Source organism: Pleurodeles waltl, chromosome 2_1, assembly GCF_031143425.1.
Source record: "Pleurodeles waltl isolate 20211129_DDA chromosome 2_1, aPleWal1.hap1.20221129, whole genome shotgun sequence".
NCBI lineage: Eukaryota > Metazoa > Chordata > Amphibia > Caudata > Salamandridae > Pleurodeles > Pleurodeles waltl.
Genome location: NC_090438.1, coordinates 759,522,161 through 759,534,497, shown reverse-complemented (window position 1 = coordinate 759,534,497; position 12,337 = coordinate 759,522,161).

Genomic DNA, 12,337 nt, shown 5'->3' with positions numbered 1-12,337 from the left:
AATAGGGGTTACAAGGCGTAGGGTCCTATGTACAGGGAAAGGTAACCACAAGTTCAAGCAGACTGTAAAAATCAATGGACGGTATGTGTGTGCCCCCGTCGACTCCGGGTGCAGCCAGTCCGTAATAAGGGAAGACCTGATAACCACTTTGGGTTCAGAGACGAGACAGTGGGTACATATTTGTTGTATTCACGGGGACAAGGAGCAATACCCGTTAAAAATACTACAGATAGAATGGGGGCCCTACCGGGATAGTCTCCCGATGGGGATAATGCCAAAATTGATCGAGGATTGTATCGTGGGAACAGATTACCTTCATTTTCAAGAACTATTGGATCAGGTTAGAGACTCTAAAATCTCACAGGACTGGTGGGGTGAAGCCCCGTTTTCAGGAAGTCCAATTGAATGTCCAATAACCCGTAGAAAACTGACCCGAAGGGACAAAAGAATAGAAAGAGAACAGTTCCGAAATAGTACTAGTCAGAACACCATAAGAGGATTGGTAGCAGAAATCCACGAAGCACCTGTCAGTTTTGCTCAACAACAGAGAGAAGATCCCTCCCTATCTCACGCCTGGAGAACCGCAGTGTCAGAGGAAATGGATGAGGTGGGTCCCTACTTCCTAATCAAAAATAATCTCCTATATCGGGTAAGCACAACACGTACAGGGGAAAAAAGAAAACAACTCATAGTACCTGAATACTATAGGGATCACATCCTTACGCTCGCTCATAATCATCCGGGAGGGGGACACTTTGGGAGGGACAAAACTGAAGAATATCTCCTCAGGCGATTTTATTGGCCCGGTGTTTTTGCCAACATAAGAAAATATTGTACTCAATGTCCCAGGTGTCAACTGACTGAACCAGGTAAACCAAAAAAAGCACCACTCATACCCCTCCCCATTATAGATATTCCGTTTAGACGGATAGGGATGGATTTGGTTGGACCCTTGGTTCCTTCTTCAAAAGGACACACTTACATACTGGTCATAGTTGATTATGCTACCCGATACCCCGAGGCTATTCCCCTGACCAGTATGACAACAAAGACCGTAGCCCAGGCGATGATAACGGTGTTTTCGCGTCTTGGATTCCCTCAGGAAATACTCACCGATCAGGGCACTCCCTTTACGTCCACCTTGATGAAACAAGTGTGCAAAACTTTAGGCATATCTCAGATCAAAACATCCGTTTACCATCCTCAAACGGATGGTTTGGTCGAACGATATAATCGTACTATCAAAACGTTACTTCGAAAGATTGTGCACGACACAGGGAGAGACTGGGATCAGAAATTACCGTTGGTGTTATACGCGATCCGAACGCACGAACAGGCTTCCACGGGGCATAGTCCATTCGAGCTAGTGTTCGGGCGACAACCGCGTTCCCTTCTGGACATGGCGGTAGAGGCCTGGGAGGAAGAAGCCATGGAGGGAGGGACTCCATTGTTGGAATATGCTCATAACTTGAGAACGCATTTACAGGGATTATGGGACGAAGTAAGAGACAATATGGAACAGGCTCAAAGAACCCAAAAGCATTATTATGATAAGGGGAGTAAGTTAAGAGTTTTCCAACCCGATGAACAGGTCTTAATCATGCGACCCACATCCGAACATAAATTGCTTGCGAAATGGCAAGGCCCCCATAGAATCATCCGAGCCGTCTCCCCTGTAACTTACCTAGTGGAAATAACAACCAACCCCAGGAAAACCCAAATATATCATGTAAATCTTTTAAAGAAGTGGGAGACACCCGAGACACCCAACACTACCCCAAGAATAGTTAGCCTTCTGTACCCGAGTAAGGAATTGAAAATTGAATTTTGCCCTACCACACTAGCCAAGGGGACAACCCTACCCACTATAGACGAAGCATTAACGGAAGCGGAAAAGAGGCAGGTATACCGCTTGTTGCAGCAATACCACCAATTGTTTTCAGAAGACCCCGGTAGAACCACACTAATCCGTCATAAAATACGAACAAAACCCGACACAGTAGTCCGGGTCAGACCCTATCGCATCCCAGCAGCAAGGAAGCAGGTTATAGAAAATGAAATACAGAAAATGTTGACCCTAGGAGTAATAGAGCCCTCTACCAGTCCCTGGTGTTCGCCCGTAGTTCTTGTACCAAAACCTGACGGTACGGTCAGGTTTTGCATAGACTTCCGAAAACTTAATGAGAATTCGTTATTTGACACGTATCCAATCCCTAGGGTGGACGATGTCCTAGAGAAACTAGGAAAGGCGAAATATATGTCCACAATAGATTTAACCAAAGGATATTGGCAGATACCCTTAGCCCCCGAAGATAAAGAAAAAACGGCATTTTCTACCCAGTCCGGGTTGTATCATTTTACTGTATTACCTTTTGGACTACATGGTGCACCAGCCACTTTCCAAAGGTTAATGGATAGTATATTAAAACCATACCCTGCTTTTTCAGCAGCATACTTAGATGATGTAGTTGTTTTTAGCGATACCTGGGTAAACCATTTAGACCATCTAAGCCAAGTTTTTAATGCACTCACCGAGGCTGGTTTGACAGCCAATCCCAAGAAATGCGTTATCGGGAAAACCGACATCTCATATCTGGGATACAGAATCAGTCAGGGAACACTTCAACCCCAAGCCCAGAAGGTGGACGCGATCTTACATGCCCCTCTCCCGAAAACTAAAAAAGACTTGCGCTCTTTCTTGGGCCTAGTAGGATATTATCGGCGTTTCATACCTCATTATTCCACTCTAGCCGCTCCCCTTACGGACCTCCTGTCCAAATCACATCCGAATCAGCTATTACCTTTCTCTGCTATTCAAACTTCTAGTTTTGAACGCTTGAGGAACTCTTTAACCAAAGAACCCATATTGTTATGCCCGGATTTTTCGAAACCCTTTCACCTTTACACTGATGCCTCCGATGTGGGGCTCGGGGGGGTTCTGACGCAGCCGGGAGCAGAGGGACTCGATCATCCCGTTGTGTATATCAGCCGCAAACTGGGCCTTCGGGAACGTCGTTTCCCCATAATAGAAAGGGAGTGTTTGGCCATTAAATGGGCCGTGGATTGTCTACAGTATTACCTGTTGGGCCGGCCTTTTGTACTTTTTACGGATCACGCCCCCCTCACTTGGCTTGCCGCTCATAAAGATACGAATGCCCGGATTCTCAGATGGTTCCTTGAACTTCAACCATTCTCCTTTCAGGTCCGACATGTTCCTGGGAGTTTGCAAGTCCCTGCTGATTATCTCTCTCGCTTCCCGGTTTCCGATTCGGTCCTGGAACAGGACCTGTCTTGGGAAGGGGTATGTGACGGGGTAAACCCGATCACCGCGAGACGGGAGGCCGGAGATGACGTGTCGGACTCCTCTAACACGTCATCTCCGCGTCTCCCTGTTACCGGGGAGACGCGTCCCGAGGGAGGCCGGCGTCAGGACGTTGCCAGGGAAACCTGGATAGGTTTCCCGACCACGGATTGGCCACAGAGGGACGTCGTCGCCCATGAAAAGCCGGTGGAGCCGGCAAGAAGGGAGAGGAAGGAGAAGGAGGAAGGAAACGGAGACAAGGAGGAAGAAGACGGAGACGACGGAGAACGGAGGGAGACCGAGGCAAGGGATCCGACGGCAAGCGCGACGAGAGACCAAGAGAGGGAACACCACCTGGAGGACGGAGAACTGGAACCAGGAAGCCGTGTTGAAACCTACCTCAGGGAGGACCACCTCAACGCCCGCCACGGCCCCGGAGGGTCGTGGCTTACGAAGGTACGGTCCTTCTGGACCAATAAAGGGTGCACGGCAGGGAAGGGGACTGGGGAAGGAAACTAGGGAAGGGGTAGAGGGTGAATGGGGAAAAGAGGTGGGAGGGCACAAAGAAGCACTAGGGACACAATAACACGCTAGTAAATTAGTAATAAGCACTTCCCTCTATTCCACACAGACACCACCCCCTCCCCTTTGTTATCCACCCCAGTCTGATAAATTTAATAAGAAAGACGTATCTCTTAACGTCCCACTTACCCTCGTTTTCCTTATTTCCTTTTCCGATATCCTCATGGGACGTCCGAGAGACTGACAGTGCCTCCACCTAAAGAGAAGAAAGGGGAAAGACACATCATTTCCAAGAAGAACTTCACGAGAGACTAAGAGCAACAGCAGAACGAACTCCCACTTGATTTATTCTTTTGTTTAGAGAACAATAAAACACTTACCTGAGCACCATAACTTCTTGTTTCAGTTGTCCTCATCTTGTTCGGTCTGTCACAGTGTAGTAGTTTAAGCTTTGATTAGATTGAGATTCTTTCGCTGCTTTGGAGAGCCTGTATTGTTCTTGTATGTTTATCAATTGATTTTGAGATTAACCTACGTTACATTAACATTGTTAATGTAGGGAAATAAATATTCTAACTTTTACATAAAGGTGTGGTTATTCATGACTGCAAGGTCATGGTGTGTGACTTTTACTGACTCCTATTGATTATTAATGCTAATGATTGATTATTTGCTATTGACTGGTATTGCTACGGGGTTGATATGGTGGGAACATCTTAAGTGTGGTCAAAAGATTCATCGGCCTAATCGCATACCCTTGGAAGTTTACTTATTAAGGTCAGACGTGCTATCATACCCTATTGGTGGTCACCAATAGGTAGGTATAGTTAGGACCATGTTGCCATAGGAAAAGTGTTTTTTGACTTACCTATATCTTTTGCACCTTTTAACAAATCTTCATGAAATTAAAAAAAAGTGTTGCAGTGATTCTTGTTGCACGTGGAAGGTTTCGGGGTGATCCGTCAACCAGGGGCTGAGAAAAAGGAAGCTCAATAAAGTTTGTGTTTCCCATGTTAATTTCCATAGGATTCTTTAAATACGACTACAGGAACCACTGGATGGAATTACACCAAGTTTGGCAGAAGCTAGCATTCAAATTTGCATATCTCTGGCCACAGAGTATTTGCAAACAAAGACAAGCTTATGCAGGGAAATGCACTGAGGTAACTATAACTCGCTCCTTTGCCATGCACAGCTAGTTACTCCACATATTATTATATAATTGATGACATTCTATGCTATCTTTCATACTCTCAATGCAGCATTTGCAATAAACTTATTGATAAGACAACTATGCATGGGGAGAGCACAAGTTATATTTACCTTAGGGTGCGAGTTTTAGTTACTTGAAGGAACCCTAACTATATTTGCTGAATTTCTATGGTTATGTACAAGTGAATTCAGAACTTAAATATAACGTCCTATAGATATATATATATATTATGGGGCCTACTAGGAAATTCTCAATTCATGTTGTTTTTAATGTGGATGGCCTCATTAGTATCATTTGGATGTCACAGGTGTCGCTCTTGGGACCCTTGACTGCCCCTTAAGACCGTTGGCACTGCCTTTGAGACCTCTGGCTTCAGAGGTTGCAAAGGCGATGACAAGTACAGAAAGTAAATGGTACCCTGATGAGCACAGTTTACTTTCTGCAACTACTACTGTGACATGAGACATCAAAATGTGGCTCATTCAAACAAATGCATTCAACAGTACACTCTCTCTCGATTAAATTAAAATATGACCTATAATTTAAACAACTTGTTTCTGATTTTTCATTACTGTACAAAATGTGAAATGATGTTTAAATAAAAACTTCACCTCTGTGCATTCCAAAGGTGATAATGTATTACAGGTGTTCATAGTAAAAATGTATTACTTATGATAAGAAGTAAGATAAGTTAATAATATCATCTACATTTAAAATATGGTTTTGGGACTATACATTGTGGTGTTTCGAGCACACACATACATTTTCATGTAGAAATCTGCAATGTTCCTAACCTGTGAGCCACCTATAATAAATAGGTTGTGATAATTATCTGTGTTAGCAACTGTTGTGTTAATATGTAATTGCTCACAGAAAGGGTTGTTAAAGTCAGCAATGTAAATTGTTGTGATTTTTTCACAATAAAGGTCACGTGAAATCACTTCCTTGGAGGACCCAGTGTCAAAGATAATATGATGTCACCTCCTATTATGCCTTTGGGTCAAAGGGTGGATGTGATGTCACTTCCACTATCCCTGTCATTTTGGGGAATTGACATTCATGGATGATCTTGAATTTATGCTACATTCAGGGTTTTGTCTGCATGTGCCTGTTGGTGTCCAGGGTGGTGGTGCCTCCAGCAGTACAGTCACTGCAGCCATACATTACATATATTCCAGAATACCTGATTCAGGTGTGAGACTCTCTATTATTTAAGCATAAAACAGGTTATGTTAGCAGACTCACTCCCGAAATTGTCTCTGCTTCACCGAAAGTCCAAGGGGACAATGCAGTCACCCATGGATTTTTTTTTCCAAATCTCCCAATGTAATATTTCAACATGTTGGAATGTATCCATTATTCTTTGTTTTCAGTCCACCTTCTTTGCTTGCCCACCAATTTTTGAAAGTTTTAGGCTAAGGCCTAGGACAGATTGTGTTTGAGGCATTTTTTTAAACTTGCAGGTACTTTATATGAATGGGCCTCAGGCACAGTTTGAGTATATACTGGTGTCATCTTTTCCCAGCATGGCTATATATAATTGTTGGTGGGGGAGCAAAGGATTCCCAGGCAGGCAACTATGTTTCTTTGTCTACAATGCCTCCTCCTCTCTTGCCATGTGTCCGTTCATCATTTTGTGAAACAAGTGTGTCCAAAAGGCAGCCATCTTGTTTGTATTTGTTCTCTTCGCCTCTGCCTTCCTTTTCATGTGCTTGTCCACTATTTTATGAAATCAGTATGTGTCTCCATAATTTGCCATCATATCCTTGCTCTCCATGGCTCTGTCTTGCTAAGCGATGTTCGTGCCTGCCATTTTTATGAAACCAGCAAGCGTATCTCGTCCTTGAAAATTATCCATTGTTACATTTTTTAAATGACTTCTGCTGGGAGTATTATATAATGGCCTTTTAAGGCTGGAGCCCACAGACGTTTTTGCTTTTTTTCCATTTCCATGCATATTCTTATATTGTGTTTGCAGGTTGACAGGTATTATTTTTAGTTAATATAATCAACTTTGCCAGCCTCTCCCTGGCTCCCATATTATGCCCATGGGCCCTTGAGGGACACCACGTATGTTTCCCATTTCTAAAATCTTTTCTCTGCATTTGTTACTGCCCTGCACCATGGATATTATTATTTTTTGTGAATTTAAACTATTTTTACCAGCCTCCCACTGACTCACATAGGGCTCCTAGGGATGGATTTGGTTGGACCCTTGGTTCCTTCTTCAAAAGGACACACTTACATACTGGTCATAGTTGATTATGCTACCCGATACCCCGAGGCTATTCCCCTGACCAGTATGACAACAAAGACCGTAGCCCAGGCGATGATAACGGTGTTTTCGCGTCTTGGATTCCCTCAGGAAATACTCACCGATCAGGGCACTCCCTTTACGTCCACCTTGATGAAACAAGTGTGCAAAACTTTAGGCATATCTCAGATCAAAACATCCGTTTACCATCCTCAAACGGATGGTTTGGTCGAACGATATAATCGTACTATCAAAACGTTACTTCGAAAGATTGTGCACGACACAGGGAGAGACTGGGATCAGAAATTACCGTTGGTGTTATACGCGATCCGAACGCACGAACAGGCTTCCACGGGGCATAGTCCATTCGAGCTAGTGTTCGGGCGACAACCGCGTTCCCTTCTGGACATGGCGGTAGAGGCCTGGGAGGAAGAAGCCATGGAGGGAGGGACTCCATTGTTGGAATATGCTCATAACTTGAGAACGCATTTACAGGGATTATGGGACGAAGTAAGAGACAATATGGAACAGGCTCAAAGAACCCAAAAGCATTATTATGATAAGGGGAGTAAGTTAAGAGTTTTCCAACCCGATGAACAGGTCTTAATCATGCGACCCACATCCGAACATAAATTGCTTGCGAAATGGCAAGGCCCCCATAGAATCATCCGAGCCGTCTCCCCTGTAACTTACCTAGTGGAAATAACAACCAACCCCAGGAAAACCCAAATATATCATGTAAATCTTTTAAAGAAGTGGGAGACACCCGAGACACCCAACGCTACCCCAAGAATAGTTAGCCTTCTGTACCCGAGTAAGGAATTGAAAATTGAATTTTGCCCTACCACACTAGCCAAGGGGACAACCCTACCCACTATAGACGAAGCATTAACGGAAGCGGAAAAGAGGCAGGTATACCGCTTGTTGCAGCAATACCACCAATTGTTTTCAGAAGACCCCGGTAGAACCACACTAATCCGTCATAAAATACGAACAAAACCCGACACAGTAGTCCGGGTCAGACCCTATCGCATCCCAGCAGCAAGGAAGCAGGTTATAGAAAATGAAATACAGAAAATGTTGACCCTAGGAGTAATAGAGCCCTCTACCAGTCCCTGGTGTTCGCCCGTAGTTCTTGTACCAAAACCTGACGGTACGGTCAGGTTTTGCATAGACTTCCGAAAACTTAATGAGAATTCGTTATTTGACACGTATCCAATCCCTAGGGTGGACGATGTCCTAGAGAAACTAGGAAAGGCGAAATATATGTCCACAATAGATTTAACCAAAGGATATTGGCAGATACCCTTAGCCCCCGAAGATAAAGAAAAAACGGCATTTTCTACCCAGTCCGGGCTGTATCATTTTACTGTATTACCTTTTGGACTACATGGTGCACCAGCCACTTTCCAAAGGTTAATGGATAGTATATTAAAACCATACCCTGCTTTTTCAGCAGCATACTTAGATGATGTAGTTGTTTTTAGCGATACCTGGGTAAACCATTTAGACCATCTAAGCCAAGTTTTTAATGCACTCACCGAGGCTGGTTTGACAGCCAATCCCAAGAAATGCGTTATCGGGAAAACCGACATCTCATATCTGAGATACAGAATCAGTCAGGGAACACTTCAACCCCAAGCCCAGAAGGTGGACGCGATCTTACATGCCCCTCTCCCGAAAACTAAAAAAGACTTGCGCTCTTTCTTGGGCCTAGTAGGATATTATCGGCGTTTCATACCTCATTATTCCACTCTAGCCGCTCCCCTTACGGACCTCCTGTCCAAATCACATCCGAATCAGCTATTACCTTTCTCTGCTATTCAAACTTCTAGTTTTGAACGCTTGAGGAACTCTTTAACCAAAGAACCCATATTGTTATGCCCGGATTTTTCGAAACCCTTTCACCTTTACACTGATGCCTCCGATGTGGGGCTCGGGGGGGTTCTGACGCAGCCGGGAGCAGAGGGACTCGATCATCCCGTTGTGTATATCAGCCGCAAACTGGGCCTTCGGGAACGTCGTTTCCCCATAATAGAAAGGGAGTGTTTGGCCATTAAATGGGCCGTGGATTGTCTACAGTATTACCTGTTGGGCCGGCCTTTTGTACTTTTTACGGATCACGCCCCCCTCACTTGGCTTGCCGCTCATAAAGATACGAATGCCCGGATTCTCAGATGGTTCCTTGAACTTCAACCATTCTCCTTTCAGGTCCGACATGTTCCTGGGAGTTTGCAAGTCCCTGCTGATTATCTCTCTCGCTTCCCGGTTTCCGATTCGGTCCTGGAACAGGACCTGTCTTGGGAAGGGGTATGTGACGGGGTAAACCCGATCACCGCGAGACGGGAGGCCGGAGATGACGTGTCGGACTCCTCTAACACGTCATCTCCGCGTCTCCCTGTTACCGGGGAGACGCGTCCCGAGGGAGGCCGGCGTCAGGACGTTGCCAGGGAAACCTGGATAGGTTTCCCGACCACGGATTGGCCACAGAGGGACGTCGTCGCCCATGAAAAGCCGGTGGAGCCGGCAAGAAGGGAGAGGAAGGAGAAGGAGGAAGGAAACGGAGACAAGGAGGAAGAAGACGGAGACGACGGAGAACGGAGGGAGACCGAGGCAAGGGATCCGACGGCAAGCGCGACGAGAGACCAAGAGAGGGAACACCACCTGGAGGACGGAGAACTGGAACCAGGAAGCCGTGTTGAAACCTACCTCAGGGAGGACCACCTCAACGCCCGCCACGGCCCCGGAGGGTCGTGGCTTACGAAGGTACGGTCCTTCTGGACCAATAAAGGGTGCACGGCAGGGAAGGGGACTGGGGAAGGAAACTAGGGAAGGGGTAGAGGGTGAATGGGGAAAAGAGGTGGGAGGGCACAAAGAAGCACTAGGGACACAATAACACGCTAGTAAATTAGTAATAAGCACTTCCCTCTATTCCACACAGACACCACCCCCTCCCCTTTGTTATCCACCCCAGTCTGATAAATTTAATAAGAAAGACGTATCTCTTAACGTCCCACTTACCCTCGTTTTCCTTATTTCCTTTTCCGATATCCTCATGGGACGTCCGAGAGACTGACAGTGCCTCCACCTAAAGAGAAGAAAGGGGAAAGACACATCATTTCCAAGAAGAACTTCACGAGAGACTAAGAGCAACAGCAGAACGAACTCCCACTTGATTTATTCTTTTGTTTAGAGAACAATAAAACACTTACCTGAGCACCATAACTTCTTGTTTCAGTTGTCCTCATCTTGTTCGGTCTGTCACAGTGTAGTAGTTTAAGCTTTGATTAGATTGAGATTCTTTCGCTGCTTTGGAGAGCCTGTATTGTTCTTGTATGTTTATCAATTGATTTTGAGATTAACCTACGTTACATTAACATTGTTAATGTAGGGAAATAAATATTCTAACTTTTACATAAAGGTGTGGTTATTCATGACTGCAAGGTCATGGTGTGTGACTTTTACTGACTCCTATTGATTATTAATGCTAATGATTGATTATTTGCTATTGACTGGTATTGCTACGGGGTTGATATGGTGGGAACATCTTAAGTGTGGTCAAAAGATTCATCGGCCTAATCGCATACCCTTGGAAGTTTACTTATTAAGGTCAGACGTGCTATCATACCCTATTGGTGGTCACCAATAGGTAGGTATAGTTAGGACCATGTTGCCATAGGAAAAGTGTTTTTTGACTTACCTATATCTTTTGCACCTTTTAACAAATCTTCATGAAATTAAAAAAAAGTGTTGCAGTGATTCTTGTTGCACGTGGAAGGTTTCGGGGTGATCCGTCAACCAGGGGCTGAGAAAAAGGAAGCTCAATAAAGTTTGTGTTTCCCATGTTAATTTCCATAGGATTCTTTAAATACGACTACAGGAACCACTGGATGGAATTACACCAAGTTTGGCAGAAGCTAGCATTCAAATTTGCATATCTCTGGCCACAGAGTATTTGCAAACAAAGACAAGCTTATGCAGGGAAATGCACTGAGGTAACTATAACTCGCTCCTTTGCCATGCACAGCTAGTTACTCCACATATTATTATATAATTGATGACATTCTATGCTATCTTTCATACTCTCAATGCAGCATTTGCAATAAACTTATTGATAAGACAACTATGCATGGGGAGAGCACAAGTTATATTTACCTTAGGGTGCGAGTTTTAGTTACTTGAAGGAACCCTAACTATATTTGCTGAATTTCTATGGTTATGTACAAGTGAATTCAGAACTTAAATATAACGTCCTATAGATATATATATATATTATGGGGCCTACTAGGAAATTCTCAATTCATGTTGTTTTTAATGTGGATGGCCTCATTAGTATCATTTGGATGTCACAGGTGTCGCTCTTGGGACCCTTGACTGCCCCTTAAGACCGTTGGCACTGCCTTTGAGACCTCTGGCTTCAGAGGTTGCAAAGGCGATGACAAGTACAGAAAGTAAATGGTACCCTGATGAGCACAGTTTACTTTCTGCAACTACTACTGTGACATGAGACATCAAAATGTGGCTCATTCAAACAAATGCATTCAACAGTACACTCTCTCTCGATTAAATTAAAATATGACCTATAATTTAAACAACTTGTTTCTGATTTTTCATTACTGTACAAAATGTGAAATGATGTTTAAATAAAAACTTCACCTCTGTGCATTCCAAAGGTGATAATGTATTACAGGTGTTCATAGTAAAAATGTATTACTTATGATAAGAAGTAAGATAAGTTAATAATATCATCTACATTTAAAATATGGTTTTGGGACTATACATTGTGGTGTTTCGAGCACACACATACATTTTCATGTAGAAATCTGCAATGTTCCTAACCTGTGAGCCACCTATAATAAATAGGTTGTGATAATTATCTGTGTTAGCAACTGTTGTGTTAATATGTAATTGCTCACAGAAAGGGTTGTTAAAGTCAGCAATGTAAATTGTTGTGATTTTTTCACAATAAAGGTCACGTGAAATCACTTCCTTGGAGGACCCAGTGTCAAAGATAATATGATGTCACCTCCTATTATGCCTTTGGGTC